A 24,587-nucleotide genomic window follows, 5' to 3' on the forward strand; every position below is an offset into this window, starting at 1 on the left:
ACCCCAATAAATATATTGCAAATGTTTAGTGTCTATTGTGGCAACCTAAAGCAGAAGTCTTAATTAGTCTAAACAAAACAAATACATAGGAGAGAGTTTTTATGTGTGTTTCCAATTTCAGAAAAAATTCTCACAGATTTGCCTTTTTTTTTTTTTTTTTCACATCTTGAATCAGACATGAGCAAATGTGCTTGTATGTGTGTGTTTCCCCCAAAGCACTGGGAAGAATATCGTGTGAGAATTATCTTTTCCATTCACAGTCATGCTGCTATTTGGTCACATTTCAATCCACTGGAAGAAAAAAAGGAGGTGGGGGAATTGAAAGCACAACAGAACTGCTTAACTGAGTTGAAACTTCAATGGTGCTGCAACACTTGACAGAAGGCAGAGCTCAGTTGTAGCTATGGAACAGTTCCACATTTCTCAAAAAAAAAAAAGAGTAATAAAAAAAATTGAGAAGCAATGACATTAACAAGATAATACAAAAGATTTATTACTTATAATTCTTTTTCTTTCTGACTTTTTCAAGTAAACTTCTGTATTCTCCAAATCAGAGAGGCAAAGTTTGCAACCAGTAGTCTTTCCTCCCTCATTCCTTGCCTTCACAGGTTTCACTTTCCTAAATTGTTCCTTAAATATTTAAATTAAAGTCATATTGCTTTTTGATTTATTGATTGTAGTGGCATTGTTGTTTATGTTCAGAAGGCGATAAGGAGTAGTCAGGTTTCAAGTCACGGTGACTTTGTTATTTTAAGTGCTGAAATATAGGAAAAGCCTGCTTTATTAAACTCCTGAGTTATTTTTCTGTCTGAAGCAATGTTGTATGCCATTTGCATTTCTTGCTAAACAAAAGGCTGTATTTGGCTGCTGAAAAAACAGATCTGCCAGAACAGTAAGGCAAAGGGAGATGCTGATATTTTATCATCTGGGAAAGCACAAACATAATTGGGGGCTCATTAACTCACATCAAGTCACATCTAAGAAATTTCCTGCTCCACCTCCCCCTTCATGTATTTTGAGTATCAGTTAACATTTTAAGACTATTTTGTGGCTGCCAGAGTCTCCCTAATACCTAAACTGACATAGATATCCTTTTAAATGCAAATTATTTGTTTTCTCCCACAATTGCACAGCAGAAACACAGCAATACCTTAAACCCTGGGGAGTTATAACAGTTTCTATAGAAGTTGGTTTTGAGGAATAAAAGCCTGTCAGGTTCAGTCTTTTTCAAGCCAATTCTGCCAACTTTTTGGTGTTTCTAAGATCAGTCATTTGCTTCTACTTTCCTTAGTGATTAATTCCATTGGAATAATGATAATTGGAATATCCGCTAAACCTATACCTCTATTCAGTATTGGTGTACTTACCAAATCAAACCAATCATAGAAACATAGAATGGTCTGGGTTGGAAGGGACCTTAAAGATCATATCATCCCAACCTCCCTGCCATGGGGGGGGACACCCAGCAGACCAGGTTGCTCAAAGCCCCATCCAGCCTGGCCTTGAATGCTTCCAGGGATGGGTCATCCACAGCTTCTCCGGGCAACCCGTTCCAGCATCTCACGACCCTCACAGTAAAGAATTTCTTCCTAATATCTAATCTAAAACAACCCTTTTTCAGTTTAAAGCCATTCCCCCTTGGTCTATCTGTGTATGCCCTTGTAAACAGTCCCTCTCCAGCTTTCTTGTAGGCCCCCTTTAGGTACTAGAAGGCTGCTGTAAGGTCTCCCCAGAGCCTTCTATTCTCCAGGCTGAATGACCCCAACTCTCTCAGCCTGTCTTCATAGGAGAGGTGTTCCAGCCCTCTGATCATTTTATGGCCTTGCTCTGGCCTCTTTCTGGGCTCGCTCCAAGAGTTCTGTCTCCTTCTTCTGTTGGAGGCCACAAAGCTGGATGCAGTACTCCAGGTGGAGTCTCATGAGAGCAGAGTAGAGGGGGAGAATCAACTCCCTCAACCTGCTGGTCATGCCTGTTTTGATGCAACCAGGACTCTGTGGGCTTTCTGTGGGCTGCAAGCGCGTGTTGCTGGGCCATGTTGAGCTTTTTGTGCACCAATACCCCAAGCCCTTCTCCTCAGGGCTGCTTTCAATCCGTTCTCTGCCCAGCATGTATTTGTGCTTGGGATTTCCTGGATGCATGTGCAGGACCTTGCACTTGGCCTTGTTGAACTTCATGAGATTCACATGGACCCACATCTCAAGCCATAAAGGTCCCTCTGGATGGCATCCCTTCCCTCCAGCACATTGGCCGTAACACACAGCTTGGTGTCATTGGCAAACTTGCCAAGGGTGTACTTGATCCCACTGTCCATGTTGTCAACAAAGATGTTAAACAGCACTAGTCCCAATACTAACCCATGAGGAGTGCCACTCATCACCGGCCTCCACTTGGATGTTGAGCCATTGACCACAACCCTTTGAGCGTGACCATCCAGCTTAATTCCTTATACACCAATGGCCCCTCTGTCAAATCCATGTCTCTCCAATTTAGAGACAAGGATGTTGTGCAGGACAGTGTCAAATATTTTGCACAAGTCCAGGTAGGTGACATCAGTTGCTCTTCCCTTATCCACCAATGCTGTAAACCCTTTGGTTAAATCAAAGTATAAAAAAATTGCAAGTTAATGTAAAGTGGCTTGCTGTGTCAGAGCTGAATTTAATATTTTCTATTATTTTAGAGTACTTATTGTATTTGCATTGCCTACTACTTTGGCTTTATTGCATTTTTATTTCACTTAATGGTCAAATTTTCGGTTTGGCTTTCTACTTCTAATTTAGAAAGTAGAAATTGCCTTTTGTTCTTCTGAAGTGTAAGAGTTGTGTCCAGTTTTGTCACTAGCTAGCTAGCTAAGCATTTGGAAGCAGACTTGAATCTTATAGCCAGTGTATTTTCACAACATAGCCAGAAAGATTCTGAATCAGGCTAACACATTTTTCCAAATGAAACATCAAATACTATGGTAAATTTTTAGTCATATCCACCAAAACTATGATGAAAAGTTAAATGAGCAGAGTCTGTTTTCTAAGGAAAAAAGGTGTATATAGATTAATCTTATTTAATTTAAGGGGTTTCGTCATGACCTTTAAAAGCAGTAGTTCACATTTCAAAAAGTTGATACCAAGAAGTTTCTTCTGCAGTTTCACCCAGAAATGGGCGTCAGGGGTCATTTTATGACTGGTGCTGAATTGCCCCTTGCATGTCCAGTATATGGATGATGGAAATTCTTTTAGCAAGAAATCTTAGCAGTAAGTGGTAGAAGCCCTTTAAAAATTAGTCTATTGAGATAATCTCACTGAGTTGTGAATATCTAGAAGCATATGAGATCAGCTTTAACCATTACTGTTTTGCAAATAGGACTAGATGTTGTACTGATCTGCATAGGCTGATCCATTGTTTTTTAAACAACAGATGTTTCCATTGTTATGGTAATACTGCTGAATGAGTGGTGAAGTTAGTAATGTTCATAAGTTTCTGGCATTTGGTGCCTTTTTACTGTTCTGTCTTCTGAATCTATCATGAGCAAGGCTAGATGGCTTGATAACAGTGCCAGGCAGTGGGAGAGCTCTGTGTGTACTGGTGCTCCCTTATGTGTCAATAATGGAGCTGCAGTTCTGAGAAACATTAGGATATATCCTTATTCAGAAATACTTCTTAGATTGCCTACTGAAGGCAATGAGAAATACAAGGCCAGAGGAGAATCAAACACTTACATAAACTGTGGTTGCTCAGACTGCTCTGCAATCATTCCTATAGATGGTCCATCAAAAAAAGTATTGAATAGCTGGAATTGGATTCTCTTGTCCATTTATCAGCATTCGTGAAGTCAGCCACCAAAATGTTTTCCAGGTCATTCTGTTTTCAATGAATTACAACTGCAATCATGTTGCACTTGTAGCTTGTGTACAGAATATATAAACCCTGGAAATGCAAAAGCACTTTATGCACACAGAAATCACTGAGTTCTCCACTGGAAGGAAGTTGTTTCTGAGTGAAATGGGAAGCTGCTGTGTAAGGACATTCTTTATACAGCATTGGTCTGAGGAAGTAATGAACATGTCTCTAGCTGAGTCTATAGAAAGATGTGGGTCTACTGTTTTCCTGGTTTCTGAAAGACCTCCCTTCTGGCATGAAGTTGAGTACGTAAATTCAGGACTGACTCAGAGTTTGGTGAATCACAATCACACAACACTCCCTGAAGTCCCTTGGGTCTTCATTGGAGGCTTTGTGACTGTGTTTCTCTTGTGAGCTTAAATAAGATCATTGCAACCCCAGGACGTAGTAACAGTCATGGATTACTGCTTCTGGAATGATTCAGAAAACTCTTTATTATCAGTATGTCCCAGGTATGGAAAAAGTCCTGTACATAGTAAACCCTCATATGTTTTATTGGTTATTTGTGTTATACAGGAAGGATTTCTCTCACTGTCACAAATACACCTACACTCCCACAAAATTCCCAAACAATATGCCATCCAGCAGTATCTAAACACCTGCTGTTCAAAGGCAGAACAGTAAATACTAATCTTGCATTACAGCATGCTGTAAGCCTTTCTCATTGTGGGGTGCTTTTAAGCCTCCATCTGTACTGCAGGTTATGGCAAGGTTCCTGACTAAGGCTGTATTCAGAATTTAGGTAGTAAATGGTGCACAGAAACCTGAAGAGGAAAACTGAAAGAAAGAAGAAAAATAAAAATGTCCCAGCAATTTCTTTAAACACAGCATCACTTAAAGAAAATAATGGGCCCTTTTTTCCATTGAATAAAATTATGACATAGCATTGTCCCTAATGTTAAGTCATAATGAACTCATTTGTGCACCTACTGGAAAGTATCGTATTTTCATATGCTACTGAATGTGGAAAACAGGGACCGGGAAACTTTTACAATGGTAGCTACCATCTCCATGTGTATTTTTCTCCTCTGTAGTTCAGTGCCCACTAAAGTAAATGGAAAGACTTCTGTTGATTCTAGTGCTGTTGGACTCTATCATACTTCAGTATATCATCCAATGGCTTATTTCATCTTCACTCTGCTTCATCTTCCAATATTTTTCCTCTTTTGTATGTGTAAATAAAGAGGTTCCTAAAGCCAATGTTTCACTTCAGCTGGTGCTGTTAAGTGATTCTTGATTTCGTCTTATCACATGTACTTCAAACTAACATCCTAAGTGCAGTAGTGAGCAAGAAAGAAAAGATTAAAAAATCATGGATCTCTCTCAATGAAAAAAGGAGACATTTTAAAAAGGGAAAAAAAGAGCTTTTGCTGTCCGCATGCTGTCAGCTTGTTGGTTATGAACAGGAATGATGTGAAGACTCGTTTTTAAGCATCTTTCCTCTGTTCTAACTATCGTTTCCTTCATTAGTTTATTTTCATCTTGATAATTTGTTTTCTTTAGTTTTTAATTTTTTTTTATTACATTCTTGGCCATTAGAAAACACTTTCTTTTCAAAAGTTCTTTGCCCAATTTGTTTCCCGTAACAACAACAATAATAGGAAATAAATACTTTTAATACTTTTTTTTATAGCAATTGAAGGGCCAGAATTCATCCTTTGGTACTTCTGTGCAGCCACCCTTTCAGTGGGATTTTCACTTCTGGTACTGAGACTAAGAATCTGGCCTTGTACATCGCAGCCCATTCCTCCACATAACTACCACAAGTAACTGTAATGAAACATAGACTTCATTTATATTTCAAAAATTGAGGCAATAATATGATTAATCAACTTCCAGTGTTTGCATGACTTTCTCTTCTTCACATCCTCTCATACTGTGGCTGATGGCTAAATCTTTCCTTGCATCATCTGCTTGAGACTTGGTCCAGCTAATACAATAAGTGGAAAAATCATGTCCATTGTGACTTCTTGGCCTTTCAGTATATCACAGTTTTTGCTGGCAGAAAAAATTTCTGTAACACTACTGTGCGTTCAACCAGCTCCTGTGGGAAGGGCCTGGTGCACTCAACCGTCCCTTAGCGCTGGTAACCTAGGAGTTATTGCACTCAGAAGGTCGGCAGGGCGTTGCTGGCTTCTGTGATGTGGTCAAAGGAGGGCTTATGTTGGGGCGGATAAATTGTGTTGAGTGTGATTGAGAATGTTTTTTTTTAATTCCTAGCCTCTTGGCCCAAGCAATATACATGCCCAGGAGTGCTGAGGGCGTACAGAGAAAAAGGCACGTCTTCATTAGTTGCCCATAACTTTATGTGACATTAATGGTGAGCAAAAATGTTCAATGGTAGCTAGTGAGAATGACAAAGAAACCCTTCAGTCTGATTATCCTAGCTGTTACAGCACTGCTGAAAAATTGGAAACCGATCAACAAAAAGTACATTATTGAAAGCTGGAGAGACCAATCTCTCAAAGACAGAGAGCCAAAAATGCATACTAGATAATACAATAATAACATCATTTTTTATATATATATAACATAATTTCCAATTATTTCATGCCTATGTGTTTGTTTTTTCTACATTAAGAATTTTCTATCTCGATTCTGGGCTTAAATTTTCAAGATGAAATCCCAGAAGTCCTATTGGTCTTCACAGCCACTACCAACTTGAAAACTTAACAGCACATTGATTTGTTTTTTGATTTATTAGTAAGCAGGCTTAACTGAATTTACTGGCTGAAATGTAAATGTCTTGCTGGATTTCTGCTTTACACCTGCAGAAGCAGCTTTAGAGAGCTGCTGCCCTCTGTAGATACTGTACACTATCAGTATAACCTTCTCAAAAAAAGAATTAAAGAAGAGAATTGTTGATAAATTAAGAAAGTTGCAGCAGCAGTGTACTTTGCTGTAACCCTTTCCTGCTGAAATTAGAAGCAATGGTCCCAGTGGGGCTTATGGGACGGCTAAAAAAAAAAAAACATTACTCTATACAATGTCTTTCTTACTGAGCTGGGATATATTCCTAGAAATAACGTATAGATAAATGCAAGGGATTTGTTTTGGGTTTGGTTTTTTTTCTTTAAAAATATTATTAAATTTATTGCCTAGAAATTATTATAACTTCCTATTGGTTTATTTATTTATTGCAGAAGAAAAAAAGACTAAACTGAGGAGGAGTGGAAAATAATGACAATATTTCTTTCTTTCATAAGAGAAAGGTAAGATTTAGAGGACTATAATAATGCAAGTACTTACTGATAGCATAATAATAACTGTGAGGTGATTTGTTAAGTTCCCAAATACTGGCAGCTTTTTATTTAAACTTATTCAGACCTTCACAGTCTTGGCCACCTAAAAGCCTGTGATTTAAAATTCACAGTCCTTTCTGATTACTGAGACAATGAATCCACTGGTAGGCACTGTATATGCCACTGTACTGACCTGTTCTGCACTGGAGAAGCAAAAGTTACATTTAATTTTGTATCAGTACATTTGTGTGTATTTCAGGTTTCTTGATTTACACTCCATTTTGGGTTTGGTGAAGGAAGGGTTCATTCTTTTTTTTTTTTTTTTTGGTGTATTTTTCTCCTCGCACTCCATTCCCTGGAAGGTCTAAATGCCCCACATTTTCCTGGGATTTTTCTCTTTTTTTTTTTTGGTCCCAGGTACCCAGCTGTGCATGAAATAATGCTCCCCATATGTGTTCATTGTTCCCATCGCTGGTGTTTGTGCAAGTCACCAGAGTTTTCCTAATAAGGTTGCGTTTGACCTTTCAGAAGTTCTCAAATGAAGAATCTCACTGCATTCATTATCCTCAAAACAGATAGACTTACTTGTCACTGCCCTATAAAACAGCTGTAAGAAACAGTAAAGCATGATTGTTCCAAAACCAAAGTCAGCCCCGGAGCTGTTCAAGAGTACGTAATCGTTAGGCAGCCAGGCTTTGGCTCGCCCTTCTGAGAAGGGTGGTGCTCCAGATGGAGAGAGATCCCAATGAAGGGGAGCAGACAGCCTGAAAGAGAAAGGGACTTCACAACAGAGGAAACTAAAGCCCAGAGAAAGGCCTTTTTGACTGACGGGCTGGCTTAGGCAGGAAAACCCTGTCCAGTGGTTCTAGTGTCCCCTGTCTAAGGTGAGGGTTTCATAATATACATGCTGACTTCTGGAGTGGTGACCCCCAGTTCTTCTCCTTTATTGTGACAGCACTGGCACTTTTGTGACAACACAGGGAGCCAGATGACAGAGCTGACCCATCTGAAAACGAATCTGTTTGCTATTTTGCGGGTATGTTTTTGGCTGGTGGGATTAGTACTTGGTCAGATTAGTTCTTTCACCTGGCTCCCCTCAACAGCAGGAGCACGTGTGCGGGCACTCACTGGAGGGATGTGCCACCAGGATGGGAGGTGAAGGTGACGTCTCTTCTGTCAGAAGCTTGTGACTATTTGAGGCTAAAGGAATGTGAAATTACAGTTCATATCAAGAAAATATTTCCTGTGTTCATCAAAAAAACCAAAACAGAGCTCTTCTTCTGTCGGTGAAACTTTCTCCTGACTGGAATCATCTACAAGATCTTATATCTTAATAGTAGCTCAGGTCAGAAGAGGTGAAAGTAGATATGAACCGATTGGTTCTTGCCAAAGGAAGAAGAGGGGTGAGGAATTTTGATTAATATAGTACATATTGGTAGTTACATTTCAGTTGCCTAAAGACAAAATGGACTAGTTCGTGTTAATTTATACATGATTTCAGTATTACCTTATTTTAAGAAAGAACAAATAAGTGAATGAACAATTATGAAAGCAAATACAAGTACCTCCAAAAATTAAAATTCTATTAAAATATTACAAATATTCTCAGAAAATATCCTGAAAAGTTACAGAACCTTGTGATGGACATCTAGATGTTTGAACTATCCATTAGAATCTGAGTCTGGAGATGTAAATATTTTGTTAGCCAAACAATAAAACTGTGCTTAAATTGAAGATATAAATTCCTGTTAAATTTGATAGAGCTTTCCCACTGGGAATACAGAAGAAAAACATTTTAATTTCATTTTGATGGGTAAATAAAATATAGCTTATAATTTCTGTACAGTTATTTCACAATAGTAGAAACTATTTTTATTTTTTTTTCCCTTTTGTAGAAGAACATCTGCCATGAGTTTTCTTGGATGTATTAAGGCACTGAAAAAGCAGGTACACATAGATAGGTACTTTAATAATGAAAAAAACAAATAAGTCAGGGTCTTCAAAAATTCATGCATGTTCGCTGATATTTCAATTATTTGAACTATGGCAGCTTGCTGACTTGTAAGCGAGGTAGTTAGACGTGGATAAATTTGGTTCTGCAGAGTGATTCAGCAAAGTAAATAGGAATGAATAAGTTTAGTTTTGCAAACAAATTCTAAATCCGGTATGAACAGACCTTGTGTTACAACTAAAATGTGTGATTCCTAGCGGCTATAAGTATTAATGTGTTTTCCCCTTTTTGCAGGTTTTGCCTATAATCAATTCACTGAGCAAGACATACAGACTTCTGTCCAATGCTATGAAAATTAACCAAGGCACATTAACTGCAGGAAGTCTTCAAAGGTACAAAAATAAAATGCTTATTCAGTAATTAATTAAACCAAACAAGCCATCAGCATGTGCTACATAGCCTAAGTATTATGTCAGGTCAATAATTAAGCTGTAGTAAATCTTCTGGAGGTTCTATCCTGCCAGACTTTAAAGGCTCAAGACTAACCCAAGGACCCTTAACATTTTAGTGAGTCAGTAAATGATTACACAGATAGCTTCTCAATCCAAAGTTTGCTACTATTAACTTTCTAATTTTGAAGACATCCAGAAATTGCATGTTTTGTGGTTGTTGAATAATATCCTGTAAACAAAATGTATGCCTTTCTTGAGCCTATGAACAGGAATATTTTATAGGCTTGACTTATGTCAAGATGAAAGCGTACTTTTTCTGCAGGGAAAGATATACATTAAGGAAAAAGTAATGATTTGGAATTTTCCCTTGTTTATGTGAACATCACGTTTATGAAAACTGGAAGCTACTGTCACTGTATGCAGCTGGTCATGGTAAAGAAAAGCATTATGCAAGCTGTCTTATGCAATTCTGCGAAAGCAATTCCAAAAGATCTGAGCTAGTTATGTGCTTTCAAGGCCTGGCTGACTTTTAGGTGGAATTAGGAGGTCACAGCAAGTTGTGTGGTGACCTTGTGATGTGGGAATTATGGTACTAAGCTGAGTATCAAATCATACGTCTCAACTTACCAAATAAAAATATAAAGCCACGTGACAGAGCACAGAGCAGGAAAACTGAAATGCTCTGAGATTCATTTTTCCCCTCATCTGTATTATTTTCTGTCACCTCATTTACATAAAATATTTCTGGTTAAACAATTTGCAAATGCATGTGATTTAATAGCAGGTATATGTAAGGCAGAGGTAAACTTGGTAAATTAAGACATTACTAGCAATGAAAGACAGCTGGTATACATCAAGTTTATTTCACATGCAAGTCTTTGTATGGAATTTAGTTTGGAACCAGTTACTATTTGGACATGTTAGCTCACAGTTTATTTTAATTACAGAATATTTAAATTACCAGATCTTCAGATAATGTTTTGTAACAATTAGAATGAATATAAGATTATTCAATCTGCTTTATTTTCCCTCCATATGTGTGGTTGTGTATTGTTCCCATATAAAGCACATATTGCTTGTTTGCATACAGCATACCACGATATCCAAGCTGTCCTATACCATCAGTCTAGTCATTATCTCCATCTTAATGTTCTCTCCCAACTTTATCTAAATTTTTACTAGGTTTATCTATAGGTTTATCTATATTTTTCCTAGGTTGCTCTTAAAGAGGTTGACTAGGGCAGGGCTAAGAAAATGCATGCCTTAGATTTCCACAGAAGTGGAAGTTATGAAATAATATGATGTAGATAAGTGATCTTGCTTTTGTTGAAGAGAATGAACTGGATTATTATTTGCAGTACCTTCCAGTTCTACAATGAAATGACAAGTGACTACTTTGGTGATGTTAAAGGCAGGAAGCACAAATAATCTTACGAAAGACTTTATACTGGAAGATTTCCAAGTGATTTTTGCAGATCCAAAGGTTAATACTTTTTTTTTTAAAGCTTGGACTTTGTTTATCTAACCTGAAACTTTAGAGGTTCACTCTTCATTGACTACATCATCTGCTTTTGTAGAGAGATTTTGCAAGAAAAATTTATAAACAGACTTTTTCCCTACAGATTTAGGGTCATGGTATCTCATACAACAAAACTACAACTGTGAAGTATGCATAAAAGTAATTCATATTTGTCAGTATTAGGAATGCCTTCAGAATATTTATTATGAAATAAAGTGTTATCATTTGTACCATGGATAAAATAGTTGGAAAGTTCCAAGAAAAATGAAAAGGCAGCTTTTTGACCTGAAGCTTAAAAATCATGTCTCTTATGTATATAATCTATTAATGACACTTTCAGTGCAAAGACTTTCCTGGCACATTATCCACTGACATTCCAAAAGCCAACTTCAGTTAATTAAGTCAAATACAACTTAACCCTTGAGGTCAGGTTTTTTAGAAATGTAGTTTCTTTACTGCACACACACGTACCGCAGTCCCAGTTCCAAACAGGCATTTCAATCCTAGTTTATTTTTGGGAAATGTAAGAGCTTAAAAAAACAGCTTCACTTCATTTGAAATGAGCATGATCTTGAAACAAGAACTGAAGAGGCTTGCATTACAACGTTTCACTCCATGTTGCAGGGCTTAGGAGGGTGAATCTGCCTGAGAGATCTATAGGTCACGAGTACTGGGCTGACCAGTGGTATCTCCAAGCAAGAAACTTGGGTAGATGGTCAGATGGGTCTCTCAGAATATCTCAGAAAAATCCCAATGGGCACTAGATTTTTAGGAGAAGCTGGGAAGCAGAGGGACAGAGACATACAGCAAGTGCAAGTAAGGTTTTTTAATAGGTCATTACCTCAGCCTTCATTTTACTGTATGCACACTGAGGGCACAGTAACTTGTCTATCAGCAGATCCTGCTAGAAGACGTACAGCAGAACTACAATGATTTTGTAGGGTTCCTCTTTCTGTGCTGTGGTATTTCATTGTTATTATTTGTCTACACAGCATGCAGCCAAGTCATGCCGAATCTGTAATCAGGCAGTCTTTCTCTAGCCAGCATCCTGTCAATCATTATTACCTCCTTTCCTAGGGGCTTTTTCTTTCCCTCCTGCTAAAAGGTGACAAGGAACTACCCACCAAAAATAGGGAAGTCCCATGGGAAAAATTCTCTAGCACAGAGGTACATCTCTGTGTTGCATGCACATATATGTTCAGACATGCATTCACACAAAGATTATCGGGCTAAGAAGCATGTGCTAAACTAATTGCTTCTGCATCCCTCCCAAGTGATCTCTGCCATCAGTGTTCTTAGTTCTATCTCGTTAGTATATTCCACTTTTCAAAACAAAACTGTTTCATTCTCAACTCCTTTTTCTTCTCATGCTGTCAAGTTTCTTGGTTTGGAAAAAAGGATTATGTAGAAAGGGATTATTAGCTGAAAGGTAAGGCATTTTCCCCGTAAATGCATTAGGGTTAATGGCTTCTAACTAAAATAGATATAACTGATAAAAGGGATATTCCAAGAAGACAGAATTACTCCCCTTCATTTCCTCTCTACTTTGTGACTTTCTTGCCCAGGGTACATTTCTGATCTGATCTGGTAAACAAGTGCCCTTTCCATTTGTTTTTCTTTTCCATCACCCATTCACACATAATTCTTTTCTATGTTTTTCTACATACACCATTGATTAAGATCCAGAGGGAGTGTTTTACAGCCTGTCAATACAGCAGAAAGTTTGTGGTCTTGGAGTTTTCCCTGTAGAAGTTGTGAAAGTAAATATTCTGGGATTCACTTTTAGTATACCCGTAAATTACCATGTCACTTACACAAAGCAACAAGGACTTCTCTACCTTTGTAGCTGCTCATCCCTATTAAATTTGTTCACACCTGCAGAGGTCCAAAGAGGAAATATGAAGTTTTACCCCCCTTGTTACCTCCTGCTACTCGGTGGAAGGGGTTCTCAGCTGCTGATTTGGTTGCTTCATTGGTTTTCTTACTGGCATGTTTCTCCATACTGCATGCCTTAATGAGGAGCAGGCAGTCAGCAGTTTGGTGGGCAGTATGCTGAGAGTATGCTCAGGAAAAGACAGACAGGCAAGACAAAAATAGATCCAAAAAGCTTCCTTCACAACCTGCACCAAATGGAAGGCAGGAACGTTTGTATAAATGTAGTCTTAAGATTTCAAGATCAAGCTTTCATAATGCCAGTCTCTGGAATTATTTATGAACTTTTTTCCCATATTTAGGTGGTGTTTTCTTGTCTGCAAAAGTCAAATCACTCTCTTCCTATCCAGTATCAGTTGTATTACCATGCTGTAGTGGAGAATTGATGCTGTGCAAGGGCATCAAAATAGGAAATGCAGTCTGAGAAAAATACTTTTAATACTTCATGTAAGAAATATTTTTAAAGCGGATTTTGTAAAAGAATTTTGTGGGTCATTATTTCCCCATGCTCCTCCCAAATACTTCCATTCAGATGAATGTTTAAGAAGAATGGAGATATTTTTCAGCCATACACTGCTATTATCAGTAACTTGATCCAGACGTATCTCACTGTTTTTCTAGCAAAGAAGGAAAAGGTCTTTGATAGGAATAGACCTATAGCATCATTAAGAATATAATGATCACAGAATCATAGAAACATAGAATGGTCTGGGTTGGAAGGGACCTTAAAGATCATATCATCCCAACCCCCCTGCCATGGGGGGGACACCCAGCAGACCAGGTTGCTCAAAGCCCCATCCAGCCTGGCCTTGAACGCTTCCAGGGATGGGTCATCCACAGCTTCTCCGGGCAACCCGTTCCAGCATCTCACGACCCTCACAGTAAAGAATTTCTTCCTAATATCTAATCTAAAACAACCCTTTTTCAGTTTAAAGCCATTCCCCCTTGGTCTATCTGTGTATGCCCTTGTAAACAGTCCCTCTCCAGCTTTCTTGTAGGCCCCCTTTAGGTACTGGAAGGCTGCTGTAAGGTCTCCCCAGAGCCTTCTCTTCTCCAGGCTGAACAACCCCAACTCTCCCATCCTGTCCTCATAAGAGAGGTGATCCACCCCTCTGATCATCTTTGTGGACTCTTTCTGTGTAGAGGAATGAAGGCAGTGGCTTGATTAGCATTGATAACATGCAGCTGTGGCCTTGCCTCGAAGGCAGTGTGTTGATTGGCATGGATGATGTGCAGCTGTAGCTCGTTCCAGCTAAGCAAATAGCCCTGAGGATTGTAGGAGAGGGGGATGGATGGAGGAGGAGTGGTATGGTCTTGCCTGGCCTCTGGAGGAAGGAGATAAAGCATGGACAGTAGAATCTGATGGATGGTAAAAGCCTTCTTGCAGCATTTCTGGACTTGCTCCAAGAGTCTCATCTCCTTCTTCTGTTGGAGGCCACAAAGCTGGATGCAGTACTCCAGGTGGGGTCTCATGAGAGCAGAGTAGAGGGGGAGAATCAGCTCCCTCAACCTGCTGGTCATGCCTGTTTTGATGCAACCAGGACTCTGTGGGCTTTCTGTGGGCTGCAAGCGCACGTTGCTGGGCCATGTTGAGCTTTTTGTGCACCAATACCCCAAGCCCTTCTCCTCAGGGCTGCTTTCCATCCGTTCTCTGCCCAGCATGTATTTGTGCTTGGGATTTCCTGGATGCATGTGCAGGACCTTGCACTTGGCCTTGTTGAACTTCGTGGGAACTGTGTTGCATGGTATAGTCAAGGAATGGAAAAAAACAATATTGGAAAGAAAATGCTTTTTTTACTTTATTTATTAAGAGCAGAATGATAGAAGAAAACAGCTAAAGAAAAACCACACAGACATAACTGCCTAATGTGACATTAGTGGTGAGATACAGTAATACTAAAACTGTAAATGCTTTTTGAGTGGAGTATATGGATAAGATTAACATTTCTTCAGAGTACATTTTTTTGTCATATAGAAAAAATGACATATCTGCAACTGCTTAAATCTACTTGGAGTGAGAAAAGCACTCGGACATGTGTTTATATATGTATATGTGCTATTGACATAGCAATGAAGCAGCTTACTGACTCAGGGCCAAGAAACACTAATGGGAAAGCTTTCCAGCATTTGTGTTGCCTTGCAGATTTACAGATCTAAGGCAACATTTCTTTGCTCATTGTTGCATCAAGTTGTGATCATTTTCCCTACCGCCTCCTCAGCCTGTTCCCAGAAGGAACAAGAAAATGTGTTGTTATCTATGTCACATGAAGGCATGGTGGGTTTTGGTCTTGACAGGCAACCAGATTATGTACTAGTGAAATGCAGTCTTTCACCTAAAGAAATCTTGAAAGTAAGGATATTATGGGGAAGAGTTCAACCATGTTTTACACTTTATTGCTCATGTGGAAGAAAAATGTGTGGTTTTTCCCAGCTGGTTTTGCAGTTCTTAATTTATAGAAGTGTGTACAGACAAGAAATGAGCTGTACATGGGATATTCTCTAAGTCATCATCCCATTCTCAGCTCCATTGGTCCCATGCTGCAGTGAGAAAGCTGGTGCACTAGTTAGCTGATGAACTTGGTATTTGGAGGAATTTAGTTTCACTTCTTGCTCCAGTCAAGACTTCCTGTACAACAGTGCTACTGTTAGTGCCACAGGGAAAACATAGCTTCACAACCTCACAGGAGAGCTGCAGAAATAGATACATTTAAGATCATGGAGTGCTTGGATAATGCAGTAATGGAATGCTCATAATGCCATATGGAAATCCCAGGCTTCATGGTTCATCAGCTGTATATGGCACAGTGGGCATGTTTGTCTCTAGGAACTGATCCTAGAGGCTCAAGGCCACGCTGGTTCCCACTGGAGGCATTCTCAGACCCTTCAGTGATCAGGTCCAGAGCCTCCATGTGATTTTGAAATCTTGTAAAATGTAAATTAAGTTGATTAAGGCAATAAAATATAACCACTGATTAACAAAGCAGGTCTTTATAGGCATTAATTCTGTATTTGTGAATAGCTGGAGACATGACTGAGTGATGATGCTCAACCATGCAACTAATTGAAAGCAAATAAAGATACGATGACACAGTGATTGTAACTGAAATGAAAACATTCTTCACCAGTGTTTTTAAGTTCTTAAACAGGCATTAACTACTTCTTTTAGGTAGGAGGCCTTCCCCACAACTTTGCATAGTGTAAATAGTGCCAAATTAAACCATCATGCACACTGTATTCCTGAATATTTAAAATTATGCATAATTATTTAAATAATTCAGAATACCATAAAACAAAAGAACACAGTTCTTTCTATGGAAACTTTGACTTTGCATTTAGGTTGTGATTTAAATAAAATTTTTAATATCCCAGCTACTGGCCGTGATGACATGGAAGTGGTGAACTGTGTCTGCAGGGCTGTATGCTTACATTATACTTGATATTCTAGAAGGATTATATTCTGTGATGCTCAGAACAAGCACAGCCTTTACTCCTCAAGGTACTCAGCTGGATCATGATACATTTTTAAGCTTATGAAAGGTGATAAGTATTTTGAGAATATTTTGGGGGGGTGGTAGTGATTATCTTTTTCCCATGATTTGCCTTCTAGTTACTACCAAGTGCTGTTTGTATCACTTTCTGAATGCATGGTCTGACTCTCGAGTGCACTGAAATTTTCTGCTGGGTCTCTGCTGTAAGACTTTTCTCCCAGTCTGAATATTGTATCACATACATGGCACAGGCTGGGTTAAAAATAAAGAGATGTCATACAGACGTGAAGGTGAAGCAAGATGCTGAAATACAGCAGCAACAAATATCTAACTCAAAGGATATTAACTGGAATAGATGGCACAGGGATGCTTATAGGTGTTTGCTGGAAAAAGAAGTGATGAAAGAGAGTTGAGTGGACCTGTCTCATTCCAGGAACATTTCAAGGGTACAGCTGTCCTATTCAGGCTTTCAGACTTCTGAAAAATTTGTGGTGATTTTTGTTAATGTGTCATAAGGCTATTATCATGATGTTCCCATGTCGTCTTCACGATGGTTGCAGCGAATGTATTAGTTATACAGTTTCTACTGTCTAGCAAGCAATTTTACAAACATAGCTTCAATCATAAATCACTAGGACTAAAGGTATATAGGCTACATTAGACATATTCCTTTAGCAAAGATTTGCTGGCTACAAACTGTAGATGCCCTATATAGAGTTACTCTTTATCACCATTATAACTTCTGAACAAGCCATTCACCTCTGGAGGACTTGCCCCACTGTATCTGACAGGAATGTGATTAACTATTGAGTTAATATACAAGGTGACATAAAAAACTATTTACCTTTTTAACATTATCAGCCAAAAAGAGATAACAGAGAAAAATAGAATGATTTTAACTTTTTTCTTTTTTTTTTTTTTTTTTTTGCTGTTGGATTAGTTCTAAAGTTTGTTATTCACTAAGCAAATATTGCTGAATAAGAAAGTGTCACTTTGCAAGCTGAATTTTCAGTGCAGGACAACAGTTTATGTGCATTCTTGATTAGTACATTGAATAGCAACAAAATACTTCCGTGGATCAGAGTTTTAAAATGCAAACTTGAAATGTGTGTACCTTCTATTTAAATAACAATAGAAGAGATTTCTAACTCATATGTTTCACTGACTTTTTTCTTTTTTTTTTTGTGCACTTATGTCTTTAAGTATAAATAAAATAGAAATGTCTTTTCAAGTAGCACTGTCACTTCAGTATATGAAGAAAATAAGAGGGATCTTTTCACTCATCACTGAAATGCAGCCATTTCAGGGAAGTGCGATTTTATTGGTGCTAACAAACTAAACAAGAGTTTTGTGAGGAGTAGAATAATATGTGCTGTTAAAAGTGCGGAAAAAAAGTAAGCAGGATAGAATGCAGCTACTTAATTAAAATATTTTGTATATGTCTTAGAGATGTTTATTTTAAATAATGGGATTTTTTTTTAGCTATGTGAACTCAAATGCTATTTCTGTAAAGGGAGATGTTTGACCTACTTCAAGTTATAAAAGAAGATTTGTGATTCTTCTAAGTCCACATGCCCTAGATTAATGTTAGTGTCAAACTGATTCTACGTTAAGCTCATTTAATGTACCTCTGGGCTATAAGATGTTACTTTGCCAGCAGCAAAGGTCACATGTTTTCAGGTATTGACAGTGCAAGTAATGACAAGTTGTTTCTGTGTTTAAGCAGATCAGGGTCTTTTTAGCATTCATTCAATGAATTTGGCGAACTGTAGCCTCTGCCCAAGAGAGCTCTGTGCCTTTGAGCATACAGCAGAGAGAATTTCTAAACCTCCAGCTCTGAAATCTATAGCTTCATTTAGTTCAGACCTCCTGAAGGAATTTTTATGCCTTTAGCTAAACAGCAAACAATGTTGAAGCTAGGTAGCAAATTTCTTCTTGATCACAAAAAAAACCAACCAAAAACCCAGAGAGAATCACTTATATGTTTATTGGGTTGTAAGCACATTTTTTGTTTAAATATACTTAGGTATGGTAGGTCAAACCAGACTTACAACTGCAGTTATGAAAAACAACAGCCTCTGTGAAACTTTGCAAGCATCTGTCCTAAGAAAAGAGGTCTGATCAAATAGCTGAAACTCAGGACTAGAGCTGAAGTGCTGCTTTCCTGGCTCCTTCCTGGGTTGTTGAGTGATGAAGCCAGTCATGTAATGATACCATTTTTGCACATTTACAGATTTACACAATGCTGTGAATCATCTTTAACAGGTAATCAGAAAATGCATTAAGCTGCTCAGATGGAAGCCTGACATTTCCAAACCAGTCACAGACCACATATGGTGGCTTCTGTATATTTTAGTGGTGAAGAATGCTTGGAGAAAAGTTTTATTCTCTGAAGGAAAAGGCAATAAAGGCAGCTAAGGTTATGATGCTCTGGGAATAGAATTTGCTAAGTATTATCAGACACCTACAATCTGTATGGTAGATTTTCTTCTCTCTGACTAGGATTTGAGCAAGAGGAAATGGAAACGTCTTCTAGGGGATGGTAAAGGGCTAGATACTACCCTAGATATCTGTCTCTTGCAGAAACACAAAAACCCAGGTCAGGGCTACAATCAGGCTTCTCTGGGAAGCAGATACTTGGAGCCTGAAGTCACGTCCTCAGTCTCAGTACTTCCTCCTAGACTGTTTATATATTATCCCAAAATTGTAATTTGATAAAGAGCAGAAAGTTCTCAAGAATACCAGCCCATCCCCACACCAAGTGATCTAACCTGCAGAACCAAGCTCCCCCTCCTCCTTCCCAGCATATGGGTATTGTTTGAAGCAGCTTTCCCAGGAGAGACGGACTGAACCTTTTGTCACCATTGCTTGGTGATGAAGGAACTCCCCTGCAACTGGAGCTGGAGCTCCAGGTGTCACCATGAGAAGGAGGGCTTCAATCTCAAACTTCCAGTTTTCTTGTAGATCCCCAACATCCCATGAATTTTCCATGACAAATGTGTTCCTCAGAAATTGGGCTCGTTTAGAGACTTATGCCTGTTTTGCATCTCCCAAACAGCGTTAGCTAAAACGCAGGATCTTAGGCAATTAGTGCAACAAAGACAGGGTGACAACTGAGCAGACCCAGAAGCCTAGTATTAGGTCTCCAAGGAACTTTAGGTATCCTAAGCTGTGCAGCACGATAGGTACGGATTATTTTAATTGCTTTTCTGAAGTTAAGTTACTACATTTCTCTGAAAAGACACTGATGAGGTTTGTTGCATGCTGGCTGAAAAGCACATTGGTTCATGCTATAGTGACCCAAGTACTGTTAGAGATTATTCATTTGTTCGCATACGTGTCACAGTTCCCAGAAGTGTCAATGCAGGGGTTTAACTGAACCCGATTAGCTTAATCAGCACAGACTTGTGTATGGACATGGCTTTCTCACATCTGTGCCATTTGTTTCACTGCCTTCCTTCTCTCTTCCCTCTAATCACATTTTTCCTTATCAAAGTTTCCCTAACTTTAAAACTTCCCTGAACCTGTTTTTCCTTTTTATTATCTTCCCAGTTCTCTTTTTATCTTTGTAGAAAGCTGTGGAAGATGTAAAAATGTCAGATGGAAGATGAGACTAAATATTAACTGAAAACGCACTGTAGTTTGCCTCCAAGCTCTTCAGAGCAACATTTGGGATCTGGACAGCTTCCTTAGCTTGCTTAGCACAGCTGAGCAGAGGAAGGGGAAGAGGGCACTGTTGAGTATGATGGTATATTGGGCTTCAGGAGAAAGTAAAAAAGCATTAGAGGGTAAAATTGTGCCAGGCTTTGCCCCACAGTAGCACTGGGTACTCAGACACAGCTTCCCTAAAGCATAAGGAAAAGCAGTGAGTGTTTTTAGTGTTGTGAGTGAAGTCTTGCGTCAATGCCACTCTTCCAAAGGCAACAGTATTATATTGGCTTACACTGTTAAAATTCAGGATTACAATTCATGCTTCTGCACGCAAGCCTATGCTTTTCCTTCCAACCACAGATTATAGGACACTAATATGCTTTCTCTACCCTTGTGAGGAAATAAGTGTACTGAGTTTTAAATGCCTGTATAGGAAAGGAAAATAATGCATATATGTATGTGTGCCTGTAGGTAGATATAAATAAAGACATAGATATAATCTCTAGCCTTGTTTTGTTGTGGTGATTGTTGACTCTCCAGACACAAGCTGGGAAATCATGAAAATTTAAGAAACTCTTCCCAATGTGACTTTTTATCCTCTTCCTTTTTCTCTTTACCTTTTATAGTTGTACAGTAGCTGTACCTTTAAGTACAACTCAGAGGAGCATCTCCAGGGAGATTTTAGTCAATGTATGTACAGGAGGTTGATTGTATCCTGAAACCCTTTCAAATTCAGTCTTTTCAATATATTTTCAGAAAAAGGGGTTAGGCAATAACTCAGAAATGACATCAATTACCTAATCTACTGGGTGGGATTCAGAGACCTAGCTGTAGGTGTTAGTGTGTAAGTATCTGGTCTCCCATTATAGGCAATATCATCGGAATCGATATAGCCAGTGGTGCCTGGAGAGCTGCAACTGGACAGCCAGTTTCCAGGTTCCTCTGACTGTACAGACTAGATTCCCCTTTAACTGCTGTGGAAGCTTAGACACCTACCTCATGTAGTGACACGGACATTTTGAGAATTAAATCTAGGTGTCTACAATGTGGAGGTGAATCCCACCCAGTGTAATTATTTAAGCAGATGCAGATGTATGTGTGAGGTAAAGACAGTGACTGGGTTAAAACTGCTGTGAATTTAACATGAATAAATTGCAACCTATGCTGTTATGCGACCCTAAGGAGTGATTAAAGTTAGATTAAAAGTTAGTCTATGACTAACTTTTATATACATTTACCTATGACAAAAGGGGTATATTCATGAGGAATACATGCCTGTATTCATGAGGCAAGTAACTTTAGAGTATCTTTCTCATGTTAAAGATACCCAGGGTGCTCAGTAAGCATTTAGCATTGCTAAGTCCCATTGAGCATTGCATAAGTCAATTACACGTATTCATTTCCAATGAAAATATTAAAACCAGAAGTTAGAGAAGTAGTCCTGTAGAGTCCAAAAAATTCCAAATAATGATTAGTGCTGTAATGTAAGAGCACTCATCACCTTCAGAAGTTGTTTAGCACTAAGCAGGGTGGAGTCCTCAGGGGCATGTTCATACCTCAGGAGAGGCTCAGCCTAAGACCTAAGAAGCACTGCCAAGTGGTCAAAACAGACCTGAAGTGATTCATAGATTTTTGTGCTTCACCCTGTGCATGAAGGTGAATCTGGCTATGAGTAATAAAATTCCATACAAAACAAGTTGCTGACAGCCTAGAAATAAAGAGTTTGGATTTCTTTTAGGCTCAGAGCTTTTAAATTCTTCTGTATCAGCACTGCCTCACTAGATGTGTTGGTTGTGCACCCATTCAGAAGCAGGATTACAGTCAGTACTTGATTATCCATGTGCTGCAGATTATTCATGCCACAGATATTAGCTGAAGCTCAGAGCCACATGAATGTGGCTACACTGCTTCCAGGAGCATCTCAACACCATAATCAGTACCGCTGCTTTTGCATTACACAGAGCTGGAGTTAATAAGCCCATATGAATCTTATCTGGCTCCATGTTAAGCCTGTTCCCTGAGAAACACAGAGGCTCTTGATGGTGTCAACCTGTATCCAGCTGGGCTTTATTAATTTGGGCTCACTGCTGCTCTGCCAAGCCTGTAGTGGAGCTGGCATTAGTGGCAACCCTGAGGCTATCAGGTGACAAGAAGTGGGGGGAGTGAAGCAATTGCTTCTGCACCGTCGTCCATTTCTCTAGAAGAGGAGTTTGCGGTTTATTAGCAGAGGCACAGTGCCACAAGATTTCAGACAGTTTGTTCAGGGGTTTCTTAAAATTTAACTAACATGTCTTTCTGAAGTGCCAGCAGGAGTTGCATGAACCTGTGTTCAGTCAGAAAGGTCCACAAGTTCCAAAATCCACTCTTGAATATCGGGGGGGGGGGGGGGGGGGGGGGGGAGGTGGTTAGTGGTTACTTAGGTTGAGTAGGATAGATGGGTTTAAGTTGTCAATAAGAGATTGATTTTAAGGATGTGTATTCATCTCTAAAATGTACTTCACATTAGGAGACTAATGCATCAGTCTTAGATTGACACTCGTGCTATGGCCTGGGAACCTCTTGAAAGTCTATGGCATGAAATAGTGCTCCAGCACCGATTCTTTCAGTTTCTCCAAACTTATAACATTCATACACATGTGCTTTCATTATATGACAGTGAGACACATATGTTCTAGAGTAATCTTGAAAGCCTAGCCTCAGATTTATTAAAATTTTAGTGGTTTATGATGGCTGTGAAAGCTGCTGCAGTGAAGCATGCTGTTTCCATACCTGATGGAGGCACTTCCAAATGTAGTTGTTCTTAGCCACCCTTGATTTTGCCTTGCTAAAAGCAGAGAATTCTGGACAATAAACTTTTGGATATTCCCCCAGCTTCTTTATGATTATATACTCATTTCTTCATTTTTATTTTTCTTTTCAAAAGTCCTTGTTTCAAGTAGTGAATGTTCTGAAACAGCGTTAGCTTGTGTAAAAATGAAATCCAGAAACCTCAGATAAACTGTTAGACAATGGAAAATGAAAATCCATGGACAAGACTGAAATGTAATTAGAGAAAACGTAACAACAACAACAAAAAAAAAACACATCATAATTTTGCTGAAGTTTTCTATGGGCTGCAAATATTTGTAATTTCTATAGCAACTTATCATCAAGAAAGTTCTAAAAATATAAATTAACTGAGCCTCACAATTTGAAAGGTGAATAAGGGTTCTGTTGGGATAGTCCTGTTTATCACTGGAGTCCAGCCTGATCCATTTGTGATTGATATTTGACAGCATATATCTCTGTTGACCCAGATGGTAACATTCACATACAGCAAATATTTCTAGGTAATAACTGTAGACAATATTGTGACCCAAACTTCCTAGACGTTTAATGTAAACAGTGGCAAAATTAAGCCTGTGCCTAAACTGAGAGGAAAAATTCTGTCTGTATTGTCTGTTAAATGCACTGGGAACTTCCATAAATACAGGTAGTTCCAACTCTGTCTTGCTATTGCCTGGGCAAGTCCCTTAATCTTTTCTTATCAAAACAAGGACCAAAGACATGCCATGTGCAACAGATTCTGAAAGCTCCATGGAGCCAGAAAAATCCGTTGCCTGTGACCCCAGCAAAAACTTCATTAGAGACATTTGGTAGGACTTCAGTTTGCTTGTGTTTATTTGAGCCTTTTTGCTAGAATTGCTGAATTATTTGTACTATGTCAGTAATTGCCCGAGTTTGTCTACATGAGCTAAGTCATTTAAGAAATTACGTATAGAAGTAGTGAATTTGATGAGAGTATAAGTTAAGCTAATTAATCATCAGTTAGTCACGGTCTTATATCTAGACAAGCAGCAGTCTTTCCATATGCAGTGCCTGGGGGAGATAAGTAAGAATACTGTTATCTCACATGAAGCTTTGGGGGCATTTCTTTTTTTATTTCACTTTGATTGTGCTAGCCTGTAGATGTAATGTAAATTCATTAAAATGCAGACCCCGATGTATTTTGTACAACCTCTGCCCTTCCAGTGGTATAACCCAGATACTGTGTTCTTCAACTGAATTTCCTCAGCGCATTGGAAAAAGAAAGCCCAGATTTCAGAAGTCCCTGTACCACAAGCATACTGCCTATTCTCTGTTTCATAAACTTGCATCCAGCAGGTAAAATAATTATCTTCAAGGCGTCCCCATTGCAGAACCATAATTCAGGAAAAGAAGTGATCTGTTGGGTACCACACTCAGAACCATTTGTAGATGAAAATTAGTGCTTAACACACCATCCAGAAACAGCTAACGAGAGCAGCTTTTGTTAGCACATCATTTCTGTCCTGTAACTCTCCTAGAGTCAAATGTTCTGCAGCAGCTTCAGAGCCTTAGTGTGTTTCTAAGAACTCATAGCCACACATGATGTAGTACTGTAGCTGAGTGTTGATGGGACAAAGGTTTTGATGTCAATAGTGGGGTTTTATCCAAGAAGAA

At 38.8% G+C, this 24,587-nt stretch overlaps 1 protein-coding gene across 1 annotated transcript in view; it reads left to right on the forward strand.

Annotated features, from left to right (window-relative positions):
• The window catches only part of SULF1 (sulfatase 1), a 127,009-nt gene that overhangs the window by 15,799 nt on the left and 86,623 nt on the right, over positions 1-24,587 (forward strand). Inside the window, exons 3-4 of the mRNA XM_040588585.1 lie at positions 7,035-7,103; positions 9,379-9,476. The gene's annotated coding sequence lies outside the window, so the exon portion shown is untranslated. The remainder of the gene's footprint in view (positions 1-7,034; positions 7,104-9,378; positions 9,477-24,587) is intronic.

This window comes from Falco naumanni, chromosome 3 (genome assembly GCF_017639655.2).
Source record: "Falco naumanni isolate bFalNau1 chromosome 3, bFalNau1.pat, whole genome shotgun sequence".
Taxonomy (NCBI): domain Eukaryota; kingdom Metazoa; phylum Chordata; class Aves; order Falconiformes; family Falconidae; genus Falco; species Falco naumanni.